The 23,988-nt window shown below is 39.6% G+C and overlaps 1 protein-coding gene and 1 long non-coding RNA gene across 5 annotated transcripts in view; one reads left to right on the forward strand and one right to left on the reverse strand.

Annotated features, from left to right (window-relative positions):
* Positions 1 to 23,988, reverse strand: part of RERG (RAS like estrogen regulated growth inhibitor) — a 114,269-nt gene that overhangs the window by 25,371 nt on the left and 64,910 nt on the right. The window lies entirely within an intron of this gene.
* LOC106016254 (uncharacterized) lies at positions 14,152 to 18,562 on the forward strand. Of its 3 annotated transcripts, XR_002400865.3 has the most exons (4): positions 14,393 to 14,530; positions 14,672 to 14,762; positions 15,655 to 15,791; positions 17,656 to 18,562. It is a non-coding gene; the product is annotated as an uncharacterized lncRNA (long non-coding RNA). The 3 variants fall into 3 exon arrangements; XR_011810441.1 differs by lacking the exons at positions 14,393 to 14,530; positions 14,672 to 14,762 and adding an exon at positions 14,152 to 14,384; XR_005262665.2 differs by lacking the exon at positions 14,672 to 14,762.

Genomic DNA, 23,988 nt, shown 5'->3' on the forward strand with positions numbered 1-23,988 from the left:
TCTTCAGTTAATTCAGCAACATGGGGTCATAAGTGGTGAGTTAGACATCAACAGGAGGATTTCTCTGTGTTCTCTATTCTCCTAGCTTCTGATGTGGAGACCTAACATGCTTGTAGTAAACTAGAAGGAAACTTTAATGGAATGTAAAAATGGTCTGTTCTAGACTGCCTTGCTTTCCCGTACTCTGCATATTTTATGCATATTTTAATCACTTTCTTAAGCTGTGAACTCCTTAGAAAGATTGCTAAGTGTGCTCATATGTTTTTTTCTGTAGCAGCATAGTGAGGTCCTCCACTGACTATGATGATGCAAATACCAAAAGCATATATTACTTGTAACAGTAAATACAGAGTAGGATTGAACAGCTGTGTGACAAAATGTGTTACTCTTGACTTTCTTAAGGTTATGTTTCTTAGTGTAATGTAAGACATTTTCTTCAGCTACAATGCAGCAATTTGTTTGATTAGAAGTCAATAACTGACTTTCTTTTGGCAAGTTGTTTGGAAGGACAGTGTTGTTGTGGAAGAGAGACCACAGTCATATTCATTTGTCTTTTAACAAGCTTCCAAAGGATGTTCGTCTTTTGGTTCCGACCATATATCAAAGTTATTAACATTTTTTTAAAACCCCTGTCACTTTTCAGTTTCTAATGTGCAGTCTTAGATAGTGTTTCTTCTGTCAGTGGCAATTCCAATTTATCTCAGATGTTAACTGCATTTCACTGCTGTGCAAAGTACCTGCTTTTAGGAATTTCTGAATGGAAAGCAGCTAGAGAAAAGTAATTTGTTTCAAGGAGCTCACCTGAAACTCTTGCAGTCCATAGTACTGTTGTACTGTTTATTTAATTATCTCCTCTCAAGTGTCTTAATAGGAGACTTGAAGGAAACTCTAATTAGATTATTTTGCAAGTACTTTTTAATTGAAAAAAAAAAAAAAAGGACAGAGAAAAAATAAGTTGGGCTTTTAGCAGAGCACACACACCTGTCTCCACTGAAAACAAATGTAAAAGTCATTGCCATCTGTGCAATGAAGCCAACGCTTGCAGATGCTCACAGACCAGGAAGGTGAGGGATCCTTTTCTCAGCTTGCACAAGGGTAATTGCTGTATCTACACCCATGCTCATCTCCAGGATGGCTGTTTGTGCAGCGCTCTGCTCCCCACGTGTTTCTGCTGTCTTGGCCACTGACCAGGCCATGTGTGGGCTGCACAGGCCTTGGGATGCTGCTGTCTGTGTGTGTCCTTGCATGGGCTCTTGTGGGTGCTCAGCTTTTGTGCCACTTCCAGTTGTGCCTGCTCCTGTAGGCTGGCAGCTTGCACACCACTTAAATTTGTTGTTGGGGAGCTATTGGTATCTCCCTTCACAGGTAGAGATATAGTCTAGGGATAAGGCCCTCAGGTGAGAGGGAAAAATTGCCACTCTTGAGAGACTGGGAAGAAAGCAGTCTTGGCCTGGGCCTGCTGGCAGGACAAAGGCCACCTTCCTTATTCAGTACTAAATATGGGAAATGTAAGAGTCCATATTAACCATATCCTAATGTTGATAGCAAGAAATGCTTTTTGCCTTGTTTCTGGCATGGTAATTTCATGATAAAAAGAACTTCTCCACATATTCATCTGAAAAAGCCTACTGCAAATGCTGTGAAATATACAGTCCGATAGTCATTCATCCCATCTCCACCGAGCAGGAGGATTTTTGTAGTAATGTTCTGCCCATTGCCTTTTATGCTGGAGGCATTTTCTTTACAACAGTTACTGCATGTGACATATAAGCAGGAAGCTTAATTTATATTATCCCATTCCACAATATACTGTTGCAATATAAGGTTGTTTATTTTACAGGATTCCTCTCATATAAAAGACAAATGATCAGACTGGTGCGTCTAATGGTTTTGATCGTTTTAGAAATGCAGAGTGTGATATCCATACTTCTACCATTTCTCCTCTCTTGGCTTTATTGTATAATTTGTTATGTCGCCCCTTTGTGAAGGATAAACTTTCTAGTGTGGTATTACTAACACATATGGTTTTTCAAAACATAGTTAATGATAACACCTCCAGATGTTTGTGTGCGCAAGACAGAGTGTACTTGTGATCAGGCTGTAAAGCAAGTCCTACATATGAAATCACACAAATAGCTGTGAATTCCCTGCATAACTGACACAGGCAAGGTAAGCTGTGAATTCGGATGCTCTTTTTGAAAGATACTGGACAGAGAAAGGTTTAGTTTTCCACTCAGTATAAAACTTTAACATTAAAAAAAAAAAAAAAAAGCAACAACTAATTCCATTACAGGGAGATGGCAAAGATGCATGTTCTTGACTGTAGCATCCAGAAACTACTCCAAAGGCTGTTTGTTACCAGTGTGGTACAATGAGAAGGGACGGTAGGCTGCTCTGTTTGGATGTGCCCTGAGCTGCTCCTAGGACAGTGTACAGCTTCTGCCTCATGCCCTGGTAGGGCGAAGGGTGGAATGTGCACCAGCACAGAAGGAAGCAGCTGCCAGTGCAGAAGCCAGGGGCTGTTGCCGTTCTGGTTTAGTTTGGGGTGTTTATTTGTTTTTACTTGATTTTGAGTCTCTCCTTCAGTAAAGAAGGCAAGAGAAGGTGAGTAAGAGGAGCTGGAAGAAAGCAGAGAAGTTGCCTTACTAGAAAAGGTCCACATGCCCCAGGAAAGTGGTGGACCCCTCTCACAGCGGTCAGGGTAGGGAGCACAGACTCATGACCAAAGAAGATGAAGAAATTTTGCCAGTGCAGTGAAAAGCTAGCTCTGTGCTAACCCTTGGTCAGGGCAGGGACCGCTCTCTGTCCCAGCTGCTCTGTGAGAGTGACCTGGCTGCCAGCAGCCTCCTGGCCATCAGTGTAAGGGGGAGGCAGCTGGTGAGGAGCTCAGCTGACCCATTCACCTCATGCTGCAGTTAGTGATCTCTGGTTTCTGGTGATGTTTCACCACTGCTGGGGCAAAGACATTTTGTTTCACGGGGTATGCTGTGGTCTCATCAATCCATGCTGGAATGGAACAGCACACTTTTGCAGCTAGGCTAAAGACTTAGTGTAACTCTAAATGCCTAAAAATAGTGATTTTTTTTTGTCAGTCCCTGATGAGTCAGGCTGGGAGAGGGGGCAGTCAGTGTACTGTGAGCAAGGCCCAAGGCCACCATTGTTAATGCCAGATTACTGCATGAGTTTGTAGCCTTCAGGATGGCAAAAAGTACCTTCATGAAAGTGCCTTGCTGTACTACTGTTGCACTTAGTCTGTACTTATATGGACAAATGGTAACTAGAAATGGCATGAAGTGTACTTTCTACCATTTTCCTCAGGAAACAAGTGACGTGAAGGGATGCAGTACTCCCTATTTCATTTTGGTAGATGGCACTGGCTGTTTCTGTGTGGTCACAGTCTGGACAGAATATTTATCACTCTCTCCTCCTGAGCCTGACTATAATAATTTTCTTCTCTCACGTTAACTCCATGCATACTTTATCAGATGTGACTGCAACTCATATCTTGAAAGATCACCTGTCCTGTATAATTTCCAGTTTCCTCTGACAAAGGAGCTTAGGTGAACGCTGGAACATTATTAGTTTGTCAGCTGTATTGACTGATCAATATGTTCCTCAATAAATAGATGCATGCCTGTAAGGTGCCTATGTCACAGGGGAATGAGCACTTAGGGCAATAAAATACACTGAAAACTGACTCGTGTTTTCCATAGACCGCTTTTTTCTTTTTTTTTTTTTTTTTTTTTTTAATATAACAATAATGATTGATAAGATCATTGATAAATGTTACGTCTTTTTAATATGGTGCACAGCACTACATTTATGGGAACCCATTGTTTTCAAATTGTATAATTAGTTGAATTTGCATTGCAGCTCTTTGCCTACCTGGTACTTTAAAGGCAGAAGATAAGGAACAAGGAATTGTTTTCTTTCTGATGGGCTCATTGCCAAGTACCTGAACCAGACACCTTGGGAAGTTCCCAGCAGAAAGAATAGAGAGAGGCATGCAAGAACAGAGACATCAGAGAGTGACAATAAACTACAATGGCTTTCAGGCTTCCGTGACTAGGTGCTATCAACATAGTGTATAATCTTCAGAATGCCTCTAGCATCTCATTGAAAGTGGTTTCAAATGTCCTGATGGCTGTTGGCTGTTCTTATACTGTATCTCTCTTTTTGTTTTTTGGTGTTTTTTGTTTCCCCCCCTTTGTTTCTCTAAGACATCTGCTCCTGTTACTTGCTTGCCACCTGGAGTCTTGAACTTTATTTTTACCAGCTTTTTTTTTTTTTTTTTTTTTTTTTTTTTTTTTTTTTTTTTTTTTTTTTTTGTTACAGTAAACAGTTTTTCCATTACACGTGGAAGAGGCACAGCAGCAGGAGCAGAGAAGCTCTTTAAGAGAAATGCTATTGTTTCCACAGTAGGGTTCACAATCCTAAAGAACAAGAAAAATGAATGATAGACTCCGTTCAACAGTTAAAACACAAATGCTATGGATAATATGCTTTGTCATGGTTAAAAGAACTGTTACAAAGTGGAGAAATGATTAGCTGAGGAAGAAAACTTAGGCTAAAGCTTTTCTAACCTATTATAGATAGAGATGCTCATTCCTAGAGGCAAATAAAAAAAAGAAAAAAAGACCCCCAAGGGAGATGGGACCGATAGGCATTTAGTGGTAATCAATAGTATCAGTGGTAGGATCACCTTTCTTCTTTTGTGTAGCAGGATTGAAGAGCAGGTGTGGGTGAACAGAAACTTTTCATAAATCAATGGCAACTAAAGCCTGTTTCAGTCTGAAACCTAACAGTGATCTGCATGATCTCACATACTGCTCATACCATACAACCACTGCCAGCAGGAAGATTGACATACAACTTGGAAGTAATGATTTCCCATCAAAGCTACAACATGTTAGGTTGGGTGATGATAAACAGTATCAAGTGGTCCAGCCAGCATGCTACAAAGTGGTGTGCTTGGTTCCCAATACTAGTAACGGCATTAAATTAATTTAAACTAATCCATTGTTTTGATAAATAACTCTAATCTCCTATCTCTGTCTGCAACTGCAATTTTGTAAGCACTCATTTGGTGCCTCTAATAATGTGGGGGCTTTTATTAGCCTTCTGCTTGGAATCTGGACATGTAGTCCTGGGAACTGTTCAGAGTAAACTAAAATTTTGTGTGTTGCAGGAGGGAAGCATGATCTAAATTTAAATGGTAAAGTTCTGCTTTCATTTTCAATACTTAAGGGCATTCAGTTAATAAACATCATACATCTTCAAATAAAATAAAAACCACAGTAGTAGATAATGGACTTTGTAAAAGCTCCGACTTATCTCAAGCCTGCATCTTGGAGGATTAACATAACTTAGTTTATGGTGGTCATCACAGCTGCCAGGAGACCTGGCCCTGCCTCTCTGGAGTGCAATAGATACAGGGAGTGTTCTGGTCTCAGCTGGTTAGTTAGCTATACTCAGATAAAAGTATATATCAAGAGGAAGCTCTAATACATTTTACTCTTTAAAAATAGTGAGTTATTCCCCCCAAAGCTGAGGTGCTATTTGTATGAGATTCTTTTGTACATTTTTGATCCATAGAAATTACAGATGGCAAAGATAACCAGTCATATATTCAAAACTCTCACAGTCATTATCTCATTCAGTGGTTTACCCAGTTTAAAGTGACCTTAGCAATGGGATTTTCTTCATTCCTTTTACATGATGCTGCAAACACCAAGTTCCTGTTTGTTCTGAGGGGACGTTCAAGATCCCACGGCAGTTTTGCAAGAGCATTACGTCAGCTTTTCCTGCTAGGATCTTATCCTTAGTCCTGAGGATTGGTAGGTATGTGCCACCCCCACGGATTGCAGTGTCAGGTGTTCAGAGACCCTTAAGGCCTAAGGAAGTTTGCAATTATGATGATGTGAACTTCTGTTATTTTCCCAGGCCAATCTGATAAACTGCTCATTGCTGAGTTGTCCTTCTAATGCTTTTCTTAAGAACACTTCCTCGGTTTCACCCCACAATCTTTTTAGAGTAAGCGGAGAGAATAGAAACAATTCCACTTTCTCTGCCAGCAGCTGAATAAAGAAATATATGCTTATTTTTCCTGTTACTGCCCTATAGAGTGCTGTAACCCGGCTGCAGCAATCTGCATTTGCTTAGCTGTTGATGATGACATCATAAGAATTGTGAGGAAACACAGCCCTGGGAATCTATAATCTTGACAAGTAAGAAAACCTCCAATTGCTTGTAATGCAAGGCTGATGCAGTGGCTAGGGAGCCAGTCTGAGATGTGGTTTACATTCCTTGCTCTGCCACGCTTTTGTTTGGTTTTGCCCAAAATAATAAGTGATTACATTTTAAGTGTGCCTAGCAGAGCAGAGAGGTAGCCAGCATCACATTAATAACCTTTAGACAGTGTTGTTCTCTAAGGATGCCATTGCACACTCTTGTCCTCTCCATCTGTCCCCACCAAGTCTCTTGTTGTCATGCCCCAGTCTAAGTGCACCCATCTGGTGCTGATTCACATGGTTGTGGGGAAAAGCACCACAAGAAATCAGTTCAGTTGCAATCATCAGAAAAGGTGCTCTTTCCCTGAGATTTTTTTTTATTTTCTGTAAGCCCTGATCATTCCACTGATCCTGGGAAAGGCACAATGCCTCCAGAAGCCAATGTGGCCAAACTGAGAGCAGAAGGTGGTCTTGTGAGAAAGGTGGGAAACGCTTGAACTGGCTTAGCTTCTGCAGAAAATGTGCCCTACACCTGATGATTTCCCTTATGCTAGGGCATTTCTAGAAATTCTTTTTAAGATGTATCTTCTGCTTTCAGCACCTGAGCAGCTTTTGAAAAACTTAAGTCTTTAGCTTCTCTGCACGCTCCTCAATTTCATCTGGAACCTGGACATAATTGTATAGCTGTGGAAATAAATGGATTATCACTGCAGATAGGCTGATGCTCACAAAGCATAAGTGTTTAGGAAATATAAATATTTCTTTTTACTTGGATACTAAAAAATGTTTGCATAAATGGACCTTTAAAGAAAGCATTAATTGTTCTTTGTTGTTTGTTAGAAGCTGCATTTTCCGTGAGCTGTTCACAGACAGCAAGGATATTCTGTGACCCTGAGTTCCCTACTGCTTCTTATAAAGGAGACAAATTTAGGTGGCGTTTTTTATTTTCCTCATGCTCCCTGACATATCCTCCTCAGCAGGTAAAGATGAGTCTTGTCGTCTGACAAATAAGTCTGCTGCAGGGTGGGACGAACTCTTCAGCTCCGGCTGACTTCAGCCAAAGCTGAGCTCCTTACTTACTTTTCTTATCGGATCAAAGACTATTTTTCAAGTAGTCTGATTCCCTCTTTATTGCGTTGTTTTCATATAGAAGGAAAGATATGGTCTTTAAGCTTCACTTACAGACAGTGGCCTGCCCTCTGGGTTCACTGTGCTTAGACCGCAGAGCATCTGGGAGTGTCATAGCACCTCTTGCCCCTCCAGATCCACCTGGGGCAGATGTGACTGAGCCCCAGTGACATGGAGCCCTGAAGGGGGCAATAAAACCCACAGCAATCCTGTTCCTGCCCCTCCATGGCTTCTGCTCCAGATGGGTTTAGCTACTTTATCTTTTCTGCATGTTGTCACAGAGGAGGAACAGTCAAGGCAGTGATTGCTGCTCTCTCCATTGATTTTGAGGTCATAGCCGGAGGAAGAATTTTATTATTCCTCCCTATTCTGAGTTCATTCTCCCATTTTTCAGAGTCTAAACCAAAGAAAGCATCATAAGTGGCAAGAAGAGATAAATAATTCACTGCTCTAAAGGAGTGAGCATGGTCTGGATAGAAAAGAGACGTTTCATGCACTCATTTTAATTAGATGAAGAACAAGATTTAAAGGTATATCACTCATTGATATAGTAGATAAGAAGGCCGTGACTGTGTTTAGGAAAGCAGAGAAGCAGCAGACAATCATTGTAACCTGTTGTCAGATAAGCCACTGTGACAGAAGGTATTGGCTGGAAAAGAGAAAGCCATTCCTGGAAAAAACAACAACAACAAAACAAACAAGAAAAAAAAAAAGACAATGAAAGGACAGAAACACCACAGATTTTTTTCTTAGATGATCAAGCATAAGGAGGCTGTTTGTGATTGGGCTGTTGAATTGTTCAACAGCTAGAAGTACTCTGCTGTTGCTCAATATAGCTATATATTTCTGCAATGACTTTTCTACTGAATTCTTTCTTCTCTGAATGGAGCCTGAGGCACAGCCCACTGAAGTCATCAGCAGCTTTGCCTTTCTCTTTGTAGGTTGGATCTTATGCCCCTGGGGGGTTGTTTAGGTGCAATGAGATAAGTAATGCTCTTAAATTGATACCAGCAGCAGCCCCACCCCTACTAGAATGAGAAGCAAGACTGAAACCACAGTGCCTGCCATAGCTGGAAACAAGAAGGCTTACACTAAATTCCTGCATTGTAGAGCAGTCTCATGAAGAGAGAGCTTCTGATCTCTCCAGTGTTTTCTGTGGGGGTTCTTGCAAACATTTCACTAGATAACAATCTTATACTGGAGTGTTTGCTTTGCTATTCAGGGCTCTGAAAAGCTTGTCTTCACAGGAAAATCATCTCACGTGAAATAAAGTACAATTATGATTCCTCAACAGCTCTTACATGGATAGGCCTACTCCTGGTCTTTCTCTGGTTGGTTAAACTAAACTGATTTCAAAACTCAATGTGAAAAGGGTTTTTAGGACAAATTCTGACTGTTGGGGCAGGGAATTTCTCCAAAACTATCTGGCTACCTTATCTCCCTACTATTTATTTGCCTACCTATATTTGTCTGCTCAGGTGGCCAAGAAGGCCAACAGCATCCTGGCTTGCATAAGAAACAGTGTGGCCAGCAGGGCTAGGGAGGTGATTGTCCCCCTGTACTCGGTTCTGGTGAGGCCGCACCTTGAGTACTGTGTTCAGTTTTGGGCCCCTCGCTACAAGAAGGACATCGAGGTGCTTGAGCGGGTCCAAAGAAGGGCGACGAAGCTGGTGAGGGGCCTGGAGAGCAAGTCTTATGAGGAGCGGCTGAAGGAGCTGGGCTTGTTCAGCCTAGAGAAGAGGAGGCTTAGGGGTGACCTTATTGCTCTGTATAAGTACATTAAAGGAGGCTGTAGAGAGGTGGGGGTTGGCCTGTTCTCCCATGTGCCTGGTGACAGGACGAGGGGGAATGGGCTAAAGTTACGCCAGGGGAGTTTTAGGCTGGATGTTAGGAAGAACTTCTTTACCAAAAGGGTTGTTAGACATTGGAACAGGCTGCCCAGGGAAGTGATGGAGTCACCATCCCTGGAAATCTTTAAAAGACGTTTAGATGTAGAGCTTAGGGATATGGTTTAGTGGGGACTGTTAGTGTTAGGTCAGAGGTTGGACTTGACGATCTTGAGGTCTCTTCCAACCTAGAAATTCTGTGATTCTGTGATTCTGTGATACCTTCTTGCCTAGGCTTGCACAGCTGTCTAGATGGTCCCAGTGAGGATCACTGCAGCCACTCACCTGCTATTGCCAGGGGGCTTTATGCACTTGCTGTGGAATATGTTGGCAAACTTAGTCCCTTGGAAGTGTGTCCTTTGTGGGTGTCCAATTTTGGTCAAAAGTATCACTTCAGGTGCTTACCTGCATCTTTCTGTCACTGTCCCTAAGTCAAAAGTCCTCCCACTCCCTGCAGCACCCTGAGGGGGGGGAGGTGCAGAGGGAGGCGCCGGTCTGTGCTCCCTGCAACCAAGCACAGGGTATGCAGGAACAATATAATGGTTCTGTTCTATCCAAAGAAAGCATGTGGCCTAATAGAGGAAAAGAACATCTTATGGATGTCTGTAAACACACAGCTAACGAAACATGGACAATAACTGCAAGCTAGGATTAGACTCAGCTGTTGTTTCGTTATGTTTTTGCTCCACCAGACTTGAGCTAGCTTTCAGTTAGCTGTCAGGAGAGTGCCTAATACAGGGCAGATGGATGTGCTATAAACCACAACAGGCAACTAATGAATCTAAAGGGGTATTACAGGATGGCATGCCAAATGGGTCATGGTAAAAACATTGCTTTGGTACAATGCCTGAGGGAGAGCCTAGGTAGTTCAATTTATATATTGGAAGTACAGGAAGTACATAAAGATAAATGAGTATCATTACAGCTATTGTAAATCACCCTTATTGGTAGAGATTTTACTAGAAACTTTTTGATGAAAATGTTGTCATTTTAGGCTAGTGCCCATCTGACCCCCACCTCCCATATTCTGAAAGAAAACCTGAAATGCTTCAAATTTTGGTCAAATTTCATGGCAGGTTTACCCATATTCCTGCTTGAACATTCTCTTTTTCTTTTCCTACCCTTTTCAGAAGTAAAAATAATTTTTTCAATAAAAGAATTGTAAGAGGAAAAAAATGTGATAACTTCCTAGCTAACTATATTTTGAACTAGTTCTGATAAATAATTCCAAAGATATAGTCATAATGCTAAAATAATTTCTGGGATTACCATTGTCAATATAATACATTTTCATGGATCTTGCTGTCTTCTCTTTGTTTTGCAAAATGAAAACTAGATGACATACCAGTTTGAATCTGAAAAGATCTTAAATCCATCAACTGATGTATTATCAACTGGTTTGACGTTCTTGCTTGCCATTGCTGGCAATTTTACATAAATCATGTGTTTGCATTCTTTTTACCAACACTTGCCAATCAAACCATTAAAACAGATCACTTTCCCTTCTTCAAACATTTATTTTCAGGACTTTCACAAAAAAAGATCTCATGTCCCTTTCTTTGTACAATAAGCAAACCCAGCCTGGTTTTATGCAGGTAATGCAAACATCAGAAAATCAAGTACCAAAAAGAGGATTAATGAGTAACTAGTTCCTTCAGAAGTTTGGTGCATGGCTGCACAGCTGATGGCCCATAGGTCTTTTCCATCAGGTCCTGGCAAAATGATTTTTCCACTGTTAGATGGGATCATAAAATGTATTTGTATCCAAAAGTCCAATCTGAACAAATCCCTATAATGTCATCTTGTCACTGGTTATCAAAATTTTGGATGACCCCAACTTAAAAGATTGGGAAATCTTTCACATGCCTTTTAAACATTTCCCAATCACTTCAGTGAGGTTAGATTTTTTTATTTTTTTATTTTTTCCAAAGAACCAGATCCAACATCAGCCTCTGTAGGTGTTCTAATTTACCGTAAGTATACTTAAGCTCTTAAGATGCAAATAGTGGCCTCATTAGATCTTCCAGAAGCACCAAGTTTCCTGGCACTTATCTTCAGCTTTGGGGACATACTTATGTTAAAAATTTTAGCCCTCAGTCTCTGTTTATAACTTGCGATTTCTGACATTTTCTTTTTTCTTTTTTTTTTCTTCCCCAAGAAGTACAGTCCCTGTACCTCTGCCAGTTTAGAATTCGCTTTATAGTTTTTTTCATACATATACATATACATATACATATACATATACATATACATATACATATACATAATATTCCCATAGCTTCTTTAACATAATTGGAAATTTTGTTCATTAATACAGAATTGGGTGACCAGCACTACATTATATGGGACAGCAGAGTAGAGGTGAAAAACCATGGACATAAATCAGGAGAAAATACAAAATTGTTAAGGTGTTTTTTTTTTTTACTTGGAGGTAGTCACTAATAACAATTTTTCTGCAAGTCAAAGTAGTGGTTTTTTTTAGGTTGTTAATTCTACCAACAGTACTCAAATAGAGAAAGAGAAGTAAGGAGGGTTAATTTAAAGGCTTAGTTGAAAATCATTAGGAAACTTGAAATGATTTTTGATTAGGTTCTTAAGTCTAAGCAAAGTAATGACAAAACTCTTTTAACTAGCCTACTTAGCTAGGTGCAAAAAAAATGTTTAGTTGATCACTTGCATGACCAGCTAAATGGAAGAAAATTCAGAGGCTTAGGCTAAAATCTAAGCTGTTAGGGACGTATTCACAACAGCTGGCTTTAGCCTTCCAAGACTAATTATTCCAAGATCTCTAACTGATAGAGATGGAGAGGGTTGGTCTTTCGTAATGCAAATCAAAAATGTAAAATTACACTTCTGCATTGAATTACAGTCTGGAGGGCCTCGTCTCTGTCTATTGGATAAAGAATTGCAGGGAGTTAACACCTCCCTGCTTTTTTTTTTTTTTTTTTTTTTTTTCCCGTCACGTACACTCAGGTTCCAGTAATGTTATGGATATTTGGGTTTCTTAAGTATGCAGGGTCATTTTGACATACTGGAGGGCAGGTTAGGGACATTCCAAGGATCTCTGTGAGTGCGCTGAGAGCTTGTGTTTTTTCACAGTGAACTGTTAGGAAATCTTGTCTGCTTCTCTTAGTATGAAATAAGAGAAAATAAATGGTCAAAGCGATGGACTACAAGTACGTATGACTTATGTTTGTGCTACAGAGTGGGTAGGTTACCAGCCTAAATAATAGCCAAATTTAGGCCTGACCAATCTGATGCAAGTAAAAGTAGTTGACCTTAAGTCAGAGGTTTGTATGTGTTAACAGAAAAGGACCATTGGAACCAGAGGAAATTCACTGTGAGCAAGATAAAGGTTGAGAAAGAAGCAAAAAACGTCAGTAGATCCCCAGTGGAAAGGACAGCAAACCCTGATACAGACAAATGCAGTCTGCAATTCAAGCCAACTGACATACCAGTAATAATAATAATAATAATAAAGCCAAATAGAGCCCCAAGATTCATCTTTCTGATGAATTTCTGTTTTCAGTTCAAGTCCATATCTAAAGTAGATGGGACATGGAAAGAGAGGAGTGACCATTTAGCAATGGTCAAAAGCTCTAAAACCTATGTCTTCACCTACACCACAAAAAGAGAGTCCAACAGAGTGGAGAAAATACCTTTTATATGCAAGGTTATTTCTGGTATAGAAGTGAGAGCAGAGCAGTCACCCACACACATAATAAAGGTGATCTCCTGGTAACACTGTTTTTCCTATAATTCTAGCTGTGCATTTAATACGCTAGTTTTGATAAAGTGAATCAATGTAGAGGCCTCCAAACCAGAGTGCTGGCAGCAGAGGATGTCTCTGGATACCTTTCCTTTCTTTTGCCAGCTGGATAACTGGCACTGCCAGAAAATCAGCACAAAAATGGCTATGCAACATAATTAGATGAGGCCCTGTGTTTCTAGCATACTTTGCAAGGTATCTTTGCTTTGCACTCAATCATAACAGCCTGCTGAGCAGACCTGCTGCAGTTTAATTAAAGCGTCTGGGTCCACCTCCTGTTCCTCTTTAATAACATTAGTCAGAAGTGAATTGTCTGGTGCCTGCCTCTTCCAGGCTAGCGTGAGCTGCTGATGCAGAGCTGGCCAGATTGGTTAATTGCACCCCTGACTTTTAAAGGTCAGGTCTTACAGAATCTAATAACACTCAGAAGATTTCCAAAACAAGGTAAATTGGAAAGAAGAGTCTGGATTCCTCTGATGTGACGCTGCCTACTGAGGCCTGGGACAGATCAACATCTCCTGCAGCTCCCCAGCTGAGCAGTTGGCTGGTCCTGCCAGCAAGGGCAACAGCCAGGCTGGAAAGGGCGTTTGCAAGGGCAGCTTCATCTCTGATTTTGAGCAGCTGGTAGAGTTGCACTGACTTCTGGAAGTATGCACTAAAGGAAAGAGGGCAGAGCAAGGGAAAAGTTTATCTCAGAGAAAGCTGTGAAAACACATCACTACTCAGCTGATTTGTCTTTGTGTAAAGGATTGCATCATATCCCAAAAATTCTTCATCCTTAGCTTATCCTAATAGGAAAACTGAATAGTTGCTCAAGCAATATCAGTTGGAATAGAAAAATGCAGAAATTAAAAAAACATCTTGAGAAGACTAAAGGATGCACATCCTCATCTTCTGTCATGATCTAACTGCCCCAGTCCGGAAGAGAGTGGATGTGGTAAGGAGGACATGTAACTAGCATTTACAGTTTGTATGGTTTATTCAAAGCTAATAGCCATCATATTTGAAACGCAAATTATTGTCCGTTTTAACCTCCTTTATAGGAGAGCGTACAGCAATTTGCGTTGTAAGCACCTGTCTTCTGGCAGAGCAAAAGGGACAGCTGAGGGCAGTTTTTGCTCTTTTCCTCTCCCCAGGATGCCTGGAGGCAGCAGGCTGGAAACTCCCCTCGTGGGAGGGAAGGGTGGTCCTCGGCTGGGTTGCTCCTTCTTTCCTCCCATACTGTTTATTTTCCTCTTCATGCAAACACCTGAAAGGAGTTTAGGCTGTAAATCCTAAAAATATCCAGTCCTCCCTCTGTTCCTAATTCATCTTGCAGTGAGCCAGGTGGTCTTCACTGTAATAGCCACAGATAAGGGGAAGTCTTAAGAGGTATCGAAGAGCTCTTGCGCTGCTTGCAGAGGAAGAGGAGTCAGTCTATTTAGTTACAGCTGGGACTTCCTCTTCTCTTGGCAGATAGCCTTGTTTAAAATCTTCCATTTGCCATTCTACAACTGAGTTTATACAAAATGAGTGGGGTAGATATGTATTTTTGGTCTTTCTGCAGTTGATGATTTTCTAACGTTGTTTATCAATTAAAACATTACAAAATGTTTGAATAGCTACTTATATTTGTTTCTTACTTTTCTTTTTTCACTCCTACTTATCCTACTTTTAAGGGTTTTTCCTTTTGAATTTCAACTTTTTTTTTTTTTTTTTTTTTGAACGTGCTTCTTTTCAACTGACTTCCATGTAGATGATGTAGTTTGGGTAAGGAGATGTTTACAAACTGATATTAAAACACTCTTCTTGTTTGTCCAAAACATAAATTGAATAAATAGTAGTTACTAGTTTACTGACATATTTCTTTGCTTTACTTGTTTTTTGCAAACAATGTAGGGGTGTTTGTACTATAATTAAGAACATTTAGAATATTCTAAAAAGAACTTACTGGTTTGTTTTCTCTAGAAAGGTATGTTTCTGCAAGAATAAGATTTAGAAGGTAGTTCTAGGTTTGCACAGTATATTGCTGCTTTCCTGATTATTTATCTCCTTTATTTTTTATTGTTTTATTAGGTATTCACCCACTGAGTCACTATCCTTTTTTGTTGCTTATGCTCCAGCTCCCTCCACTATACCTATTTTTTCTAACAGTATGCCCTAATGTTAATAAAAAGAAGCCTAATGTAGATATATTCATGTTTCAAGTACTGAAGTACCTTTTATACTTTGGATGGTTTTTACTACCATCTTCCTACACTGATATGAACTTCTCTGCACCAAACCTACGTTCTTTACAATCATACTGCATTACAACTTCTGTATCCTTTGTAATTCAATGCAGCTTCCCAATCACTTCTGGTATTGTTTTCCAGATTTCTCAGCTAGTCCCTGTGTTACCTTCCTTCAGCTATCACCTCGATTTTATATGAGTTAATTTTGAGTTCCCAATTCCTGTGTATGTACCTAATATCCTTCAAGTTAATTTTGTCAGCCCTGATAATTTATCACTGATAAGTAACCAATAATGTTTCCTGTTTTCTAGTCAGTGTTTCACAATTACTTGCATGTAGCTTCTATCCACGTTATGTTTTTAGCTATATAAGCAAGCTAACAGAAATATCTGATATTTGCTCTTAGATAATTCTGTTTTCACCCACAGTTCTACAAGATGACACCTTCACTAGAAGAAAACATTTAATGATAAATAGAAGGTACACAGATGCAACATAACTCTCTGGAAGCCAACCTTCAATGTTGACACAGGAAAAAAAAATCTCCAGTTCTGGATTCCATCAGGTAACGCTACTATGTGACATTTTCCTGCATAGGCTGAAATTATTCTGTAAAGTTAAGACTTTATTGCCTATATTTTTTTCATAATATCTAAAGTATATTACATTCATTAAGTAAAATGTGCTGAGAAAAAACAGCACTCAGATTCACTTTGAATATTATCTTGATTTCATCCAAATTAATGTTTATTTATTTCGGTTACTTGAAGCTTCCTTGTAAACTGAAATTGCTCAGCACTTCTTTTGAAGTTTGATATAGTTCAGTTAACATACTTTTTCCATTAGTTCTTCATCTGCTTCTGTTCTTGTTTGTTTTGAATGAGACCAGAAGAAAATACTATGCTTTCCTCACAGATGGTTCTCTTAAGATTCTGATTTTTTGTGCTACTGGAGATGTCTTGATGCTTTGTTACAACCTATTTCTGCACATGCAACCCCTGTGCTGGTACCTACATGCAGCACTAAATAATGCTCAGTGTACAAGATCATGAATCGCAGCTTTACTATGTAAGAACACTAATTTGGCAAGCTTTCCTAGCATTGCAGAATTTCAAAGCAGGAATTGATCAGATTAAGTATTCTTTCAATTTGATGTCAGATTATTCTCTTGTAGCATTACCCCTCACTTAGAGCAACAAACACTGCTAGGTATATGAGAAGAAAGATATGCCAAAAATTCAGAGGACTTTTGCCAGCCGGTGTTCCATTTGATTTCTAGTTAAGTGTGTTCGAAGACCTCTCCATATTTGTCTAAACAGTGTCCTATCTATTTTGGAGTTGGGTTAGGAGTAAATATATACTTAAAATCATTGAATGGTTTGGGTTGGAAGGAAACTTAAAGACCAAAAATTTCCATGCCCTGCCGTGGGCAGGGATACCTCCTGCCAGCCCAGGCTGCCCAAAGCCCCATCCAGCCTGGCCTTGAGCACTCCAGGGATGGGACAGCCACAGCTTCTTTGGGCAGCCTGTTCCGGGGCCTCATCACCCTCTGAGTGAAGCATTTCTTCCTTATATCTAATATAAATCTACCTTCTTTTAGTTTAATGCAATTACTTGATCTTGTAAATTCTGGATTGCTTGATTTTACTCGACATCTGGTGCTTAACATTCCCAACTACCCACCAGTGCTGTCAGTCCTATGTACCTTTTTTATGCTGTGCACTCAGGTGCTTCTTATAAGATGTGGATTAGACATTACTGTCAGCGTGAGCCCAGCATGTATATCCATGAAAAAACAGACCTCAGTCTTGACAGTGCTTCTCTACAAGTATAAATCAGTATTCTTTCATAAAACCCTCCAATATCCTAGTACCTATAATTACAGATCTTTATTGAAGACTATAAACCATTTCATGCTTTTGAGAAAGAAAATTGTGATTATATTCTATGGATGTGCAGTATGCAGGTTAACCAGCTGCTGTTCTGAGTATTATTTCCCTTTATTTTGTTCTAAATTATCTGTACCAGCTGTTCATCTTTCCAGAGTGATGTTGTAACATTGAAACATGAGAGAAACAGGAAGCACTGACTAAATGTTACTTTTTTTTCTTCATAATTATATGCTCTCTCTTGCTCCTCATCTGTGCTTATTGTTTTTATCCCACACTGAGTAGACTCAGGTGTGAACTTTGCTTTTCTGTAGTGTGTTAAAAATACTGTACTGAAGAAATATTATTTTGATTAAAAAAAAAAAAACACTAAATCTTAATTATTAGTTCAGGCGTGACTGAAGCAGTCAAGTGATTAGTATTTAGGAATGATGGTAAGGATGCGTTATTGTGCAAAATAACTTTATTATCGTGGGAGCTATGTTAGATCCTAGACCTGTCTAATGCACTCATTTATCAACATTTTCTCACAAACCTAAGGCACATGTGTATACTTCTCTTCCAATATACGGAGGTTTGAAGAGGATGAATCTATGTCCATCTTTAAAGACTTGGTTCCCCTGCTGTGGGCTTCAGCTGCCATTAAAGCACAGATTCTAGTTGAAATTGAAGCTCAAAAAGCTGTTACACTGCAGAGAATTCATCACCAGGAGAAGCTGCATTGCTGGTACTAGTGGGAGTAGAGGACTGACAGCTCCTACAGTATAGAACTGTATTTTTAAGCAGCAGAGCTTGAGGATTTGCTGGAAAGTTACTCCTATTTCACCCTTAGGACATAACCAGGAATCATGTGCAAGTCTTTCAGTCTGGGAGTTTCTGCTTCTGTAGACTGGTCCTGAGAGCTGGATTATGCAAGAAAGGAGCAGACTCTGTAGGGAGACATCCCAATCTGAGCTGCAGCCAAGTGTGAGGCAGCTCTGGAAAATCAATGCAATTGATGAAGCTTGACATTTTAATTGTCTTTTGTTTGCAGAACTAAATTAGGTTATGAAGAACAATGATCAGTGGCTGTGATTAAAAGTTTGAAATGTGCCAAGTATCCTGAGATTTGAACTAGACTGTGAGTGTACATTGTATGTAAGTGCTAGGTTTTAAGTGGCTGTAAGCAAACAGGGGCCAAGAAAACAAGTGAGATTTTCAAAGCCAAATGAAAATGCTTTTCCTCCTCCGCATTGTCCCTGAAGAGCTATTGTGTTAGAATTTGGTTTCCAAAGTTATCACTAATTTGTGAACTAGCAGGATTTTAATTCCGCTTTAAGTGGAATCGTCAATACACCTGTAATGCTAGAGTCCCTAGTGGCACTTCTGTAATGATATCTCTATGCTATATTTGACTTGCACCATAGTAGCAAATAATTTAAATGGAAATTAAACGAATGTAAAAGAACATGTATGTGTCCTTGAACTCTGAGCTCTGCTAAGACCACTCTATTTGTTTTGTTTAAAAAAACAACCAAACAAACAAAAAACCTCTAGCATGATGAAGTCTCCTAGCTGAAAGGTGCTTGGTGTTTTCCTCCTTAAATTCACTTTCTTCTACCAGGAAAGAATATGTAATGCCAAAGTAACCTTGAGTCCAGATAAACAGCTAAGTGTTCCTATAGTGCAAAACTCCCTATGGTTTTATTGCTCCCTTGAAATACAATTGCTATAGAAGTGTCTGGGAAACTGTACTAAAACTGTCCCTTTGAATGTATTAATTAGAATCTGTCAAGCATATTTTGACTGGAAACAGTTCATGACACAATGAATACATTTTTGGCCTTAAAAGGATACTAAGACAGGAACAACAAGAAAAATTAGTTAATACTTTTTGTATATTTTTGTTTCTAAAGTTAGATAGCATAAGTCTCAGCAGGGACTACTCTTGATCTACTGACTACAAGGTCTACCTTGTCCCATGAAATTCTCAAAAACAACAAAGCTCTTTATTCTGGGTTTCAGGCTTGGGTTGTTTGGGGCCTGAGTGTTTAGTCTCCAGAGACTTGTATTCATCAACCACACATGAACATGGCCTGCTGTTAAGCGATTAAAGTTCTGATATTTATGGTCCCACACTGTTGTAGGATGAATGAATCATATATTTACTTGGGAGATTAGACACAAGGGACCTGTTGCACAGCAAACAACCATGCCTGTAGGTTCTGAAGCACTTGTGGGCTATAAAGCACTAGCTTAATGATGCTGTTCCTCCTGAGTAATGTCAAAATGTCTTTGCTACTTAAATGCAGCCTGTGATGATATCAAAAGGAATATCTGAGAAAGTCAAAGAGAATGAGGGATGGGAATTGAGTGAGGAAAATAAGTTGGCTAGTTGTCACAATTCAATATCCCAAGTTATCAAATTGTATTCTAGACCTTAAGCTGGACTTGAGCACAGACATGTCTGTCAGAAATGGTCTAAAAGGGTAGGAAAACAGGAAAAGCATGGGGCACAGAGGTACACAGTTTCTGCTTTACTTTTGGGGGCAGTTGCAGGGAGGCAATTTGTCAGGAAAAATGTTGTCTTGGAAAAACTGTTTAAAAAAAAAAGTGCTGTTTGCTCCAATCTTTGGTGACTGGTACCACTTATTTTCTGAGCTGTGCTCACTGCTTTGCTGCCTGCATAAGGAGCAGTGGAAAGCCTTAGCGCTCAAATCAGTTGGCTGAATGTAAGCGTGAAGTGGCATTAAAAATTTCCTATTGTACATTATGTGGCTGTGACCACACCTTAGAAAAGCCTTGGTGTTTGATGGGTCCTGTCTCACTTAACAGTCTCCTGTGCCTGTCTCAGGCATGGCATCTCAGATGGCACTAGATTACTGTTTAAGCAGTTTTGTAGAGCCCTGGCTGGTCATGAAGAGCATAGACATCTCATATAAACCTGAGCTAGTAGGCATGTTAAATTTTGCTTTTTGCTAGAGTCCTACCTTCAGTTTCTCTCAACATCTCTCCCACAGGGGGCTTCATAAAGGGATCTCACAACTAAATTCACACCCATAAGCAGCTGAATAACTTGGGAATAACTATGGCCCAATAATAATGCTCAAGTGATCCTTTGAGGCAGGTGTTGTAATAGGAGGCCACTGGCATTTTTACTCTTTATTTGCTTGCTTTCTTCCTGCAGATGAATATGAGTCTCTTCCCACTAATACCTTTGATTTACGTCCCTAAGGGTTTTCCTCCTTACAGAAATGCAAATGATAAGTGAGCTAGAGCCCACTTAGGAGAATACCCACCTGTGACAGTGGTGGTGTTACAGATTCATAATCCTACTGCATGAGCCAAAACTAAACTGTTTCTCTGGGTATTGCTTTGGGATAGCTTGCATATCACCAGATGTAATGACCGAACAAGGTTATAACATCAGCTTGGGACAATCTCTGAGAGTCTAACATCCACAGTTTATCTGCCGCAGCTTAAATTGCTCAGAGACAAAACACTTCTCATTAATTTTGCTCTTTGAGCGACTAGTGGGATAGCAACAGTAGTGTGAAAAATGAAGATGTACTAGTGTGTTGAGGACATTAATTATCTGTGGGATAGATAGGTATTTACTCTCAGAACAAGGTTACCCTATTACAGAATTAGTGGAAAACTAAAGAGGGAGGAGGTAAAAGATAAGCTCACCTATTAAAGACTTTACAAACTGGATGGGAAAACTGGCTGTGTATGGGAAAACTTGATTGCTTTGTTTGGAAGGGAATGTGTTTTTTAAGTAAAAAGAAAATATTACAAGCCAACCTCTAGCTAGTCTCTCTTACAGGAAATAAAGGAATTGCTAAATCTTACTCTGCCTGTACGATTTCCCTTCCTCACAGCCCAGTTACAATCCTGCTTTGTAGAAAACTGATGAATCAAGTGACTGGAAAGACCCTGATGAAAATAACATACCCACTCTTGTACTGGTGAGATCAAACAGAAACCTTTGCTGCAAGAGATCACTATCAACATTTGTGACACTACATAAACCACAGTACAAAAAGACAGTTCCTACTCCCTTAAAATAGACATTGACATAAAGCAGAGCAGGTCAGCTGGGGAACAGGAATAACTGTAAAAAATATGTGGGGTTATCCCTACTAATATTTGATTCTAGTGCTGTCCATTCATATTTGCTCACTAACAGTTTGGAGAAAGAGGGGGAAAATACATAGTACAAAAGTTCAATTTTTTTGTAATTGATTTAGAAGTGTTACATTGTGGATTGTGTTGTGAAAGTAAAGAATTTCACCTCTCTTCCAACACAAATCAGGGCATTAGATATTTTTTTGACCACTAAGTAAAACTGCTCTTGCTTATGTTACAGTTCTTTATCTTGGGAAAGCAGGCTTAAAAGTTTCCGCTCTAATTCAATAAGTAGACCTTGTTCATGTCTGACAAAAAAGACTAATCTGAATTCTGAGAAATTCCTGCACATAGCAGACAAATAAAACATCATGATCAATTTCCATAATTCTCATAAATTTTCCTTCTGACCCTGAGGTATAAACTTGTTTTCATTGCCTAAGGTAGGAATGATTAGGAAGTCAAGAATTCAGTTATTTCACGCTTGATGCTATAAGATTACATCTCTTTCACTTAATTTTCTTTGGAGCTTCTTTCCAAGCTTTCCAAGGATGCCACTGCGTTCTGGATTAGGTCAGACTTCACATGTCTAGTCTGTACATGCTCACACAGTAGGTGTGTGTGGCATCAAAACTTCATCAGTAATTACTGAGATAGTTTGCTACTTCTTGTATCTCTAATGCTACTACCTGTACTTACACATGGGTATTACATCATCTTCTGTTTGGGTCAGTATCTTTGGTCTGAGGTATCTGTCAAGCCTTCAGTTCCCTCATACAACAGTGGTCTGTCTGTCAAGCGTATACCCATGCTTAGAGACTGAGAAGGGCTCTGTTTTTCTGAGGTTCCCAAAAAAAGACTTTTTTTTTTTTTTTCCCGATACTGCTTAAAGTCTGTGTTCTGAGAGAAAGACCTTTGGAAAGGTTAGGCAAATGTGGCTGATAAATGCAATTAAATCGATTGCAGAATGAAGCTTCAAACAGGTGAAATATTTCATTTGCATCCCGTTCAGTCACTTGTGACCTTTTTATTTATGAATGATGTTTTGCCACTAGTCTACCAGTAACACTGGCCTTTGTTTCAGAAATATGCTGAAATCTTTGTCATGTTGCTGATGTTCATGACTGCAAAATGGTCTGGAGCAAATATTCACCTCATAATTTGACATAAGTCCATGGAAATCACTGAAGCTATTGAGTACTTCTCCAGGGAAAGGATCAAACTCAAAGTATATGTATATATGTTTTCATAAGAACATATTTTCAGTTTTACACATTTCAAAAACACAGTTGTGACTCAAAAAAAAAAAAAAAATTGCTTCCCCATCTCCCCAGGTACTGTAATAGCACTCGCCTTTTAGTTAGAGAAACTCCTGAGCAATTCCAGTCTCAAAGATTTTATATATATATATATATATATATATATTTTTTTTTTAATGTGTTATTTATAAACTATGAAGAACTAGAAATAGAAGTGTAGATAGAACAGAAAGGCTCTTTCATCCAGGCTCTGCATTTGATATTTGTGTTTTCATGAGCTGTGGCCAAAACCAGGAAATGGGCTGATCAAATTTCTTGTGCTGTTAGGGCAGTTGATATTACCTCAGGGAAGCAATTATTGCCTTTATATTTGCTATAATACAGTGAACACAAACAATTTAAAGCCACTGTCTACTACATCCCTTTGAGTCTCACAAGCCAGCAAGGAACTTTTCTGGGCTTGAGGGTGCCGTTTGACCTGTTGTCCCACAGACCTGACGTACCAGGAACTGCAGAGCCACACACCACCCAACTAGCAGCATACTGCTGCTGCACGGTGGAGCCAAGAACTATGGTCTTATCTTCACAACAGGCTCAAGCACAATCACAGTGATGGCCTGATTGCCATTCACAGAACTATTCCAAGAGTTAAGTGAGGCTTCAAGCTGGAGGAAGGCAATGGCTTGCCACTGATCTGAATCTTTGTCCTGCAGCTGGTGGAACTAGGGATGGAGCTGGGGCAGAGAGTGAGTTCTACTGGGTGTGGTCTTACCCTGATCCCCCTGCTTTGTGGCTGTTCTCTCCTGAGGTGCATTTACTCAAATGAACTGATTGTACCAGGCAACCTGGAGAAGACATATCAATCTCTATGCTCAAATCCACGTCATAAATTCCAGTTGGATCAAGTTAGGATGTAATATAGGCAGCAGACCCATCTCTACAAGCTGTAATGAGTCTCAAGTATCCTGGCTTATCTCCAGATGCATTTGGATGGGAAAAAACTTTTGACCAACAGCCATGTGGAATAAATCTCAACCAAGGATGAAAATGAATATAATCTTGTTACTGCTTTCCCACATACCAGTTGTTAGCTCCTAGCACAAACTTTACAGTTCACTTTTAGTTGAAAGGCAGACAAGGTAGAAAATAGAGTTAGCGTTGCCTGCTGCCACTAGAAACGCTTCCTCCAGGGAATGAGAAATGCATTTAGTAGCTCCTCTAAGATACTGTTTATGAACATTTTGTTGATTTCCCAGCTAGCAGCAAAATATTCCAAAGATGAAATCCATTCCCTTCTATGCAGATGATATACATAAGCAACTCCCAGGGGCATAATGAAATATACAGTGGAGATGTATTTCTGTGAAGAAGTACTTTCTGTATTTTCAAATTTCATAGAGCTTTTTTATCATTAGGTTCCTCCAATTTTATACTAGTGAATCCCCACTTGGATAATGTTCCTTCATTTGGTTTTCCTTTTAAAGTACTATTTTTATTCAGCGGATCT

This window comes from Anas platyrhynchos, chromosome 1 (genome assembly GCF_047663525.1).
Source record: "Anas platyrhynchos isolate ZD024472 breed Pekin duck chromosome 1, IASCAAS_PekinDuck_T2T, whole genome shotgun sequence".
NCBI classification, from domain to species: domain Eukaryota; kingdom Metazoa; phylum Chordata; class Aves; order Anseriformes; family Anatidae; genus Anas; species Anas platyrhynchos.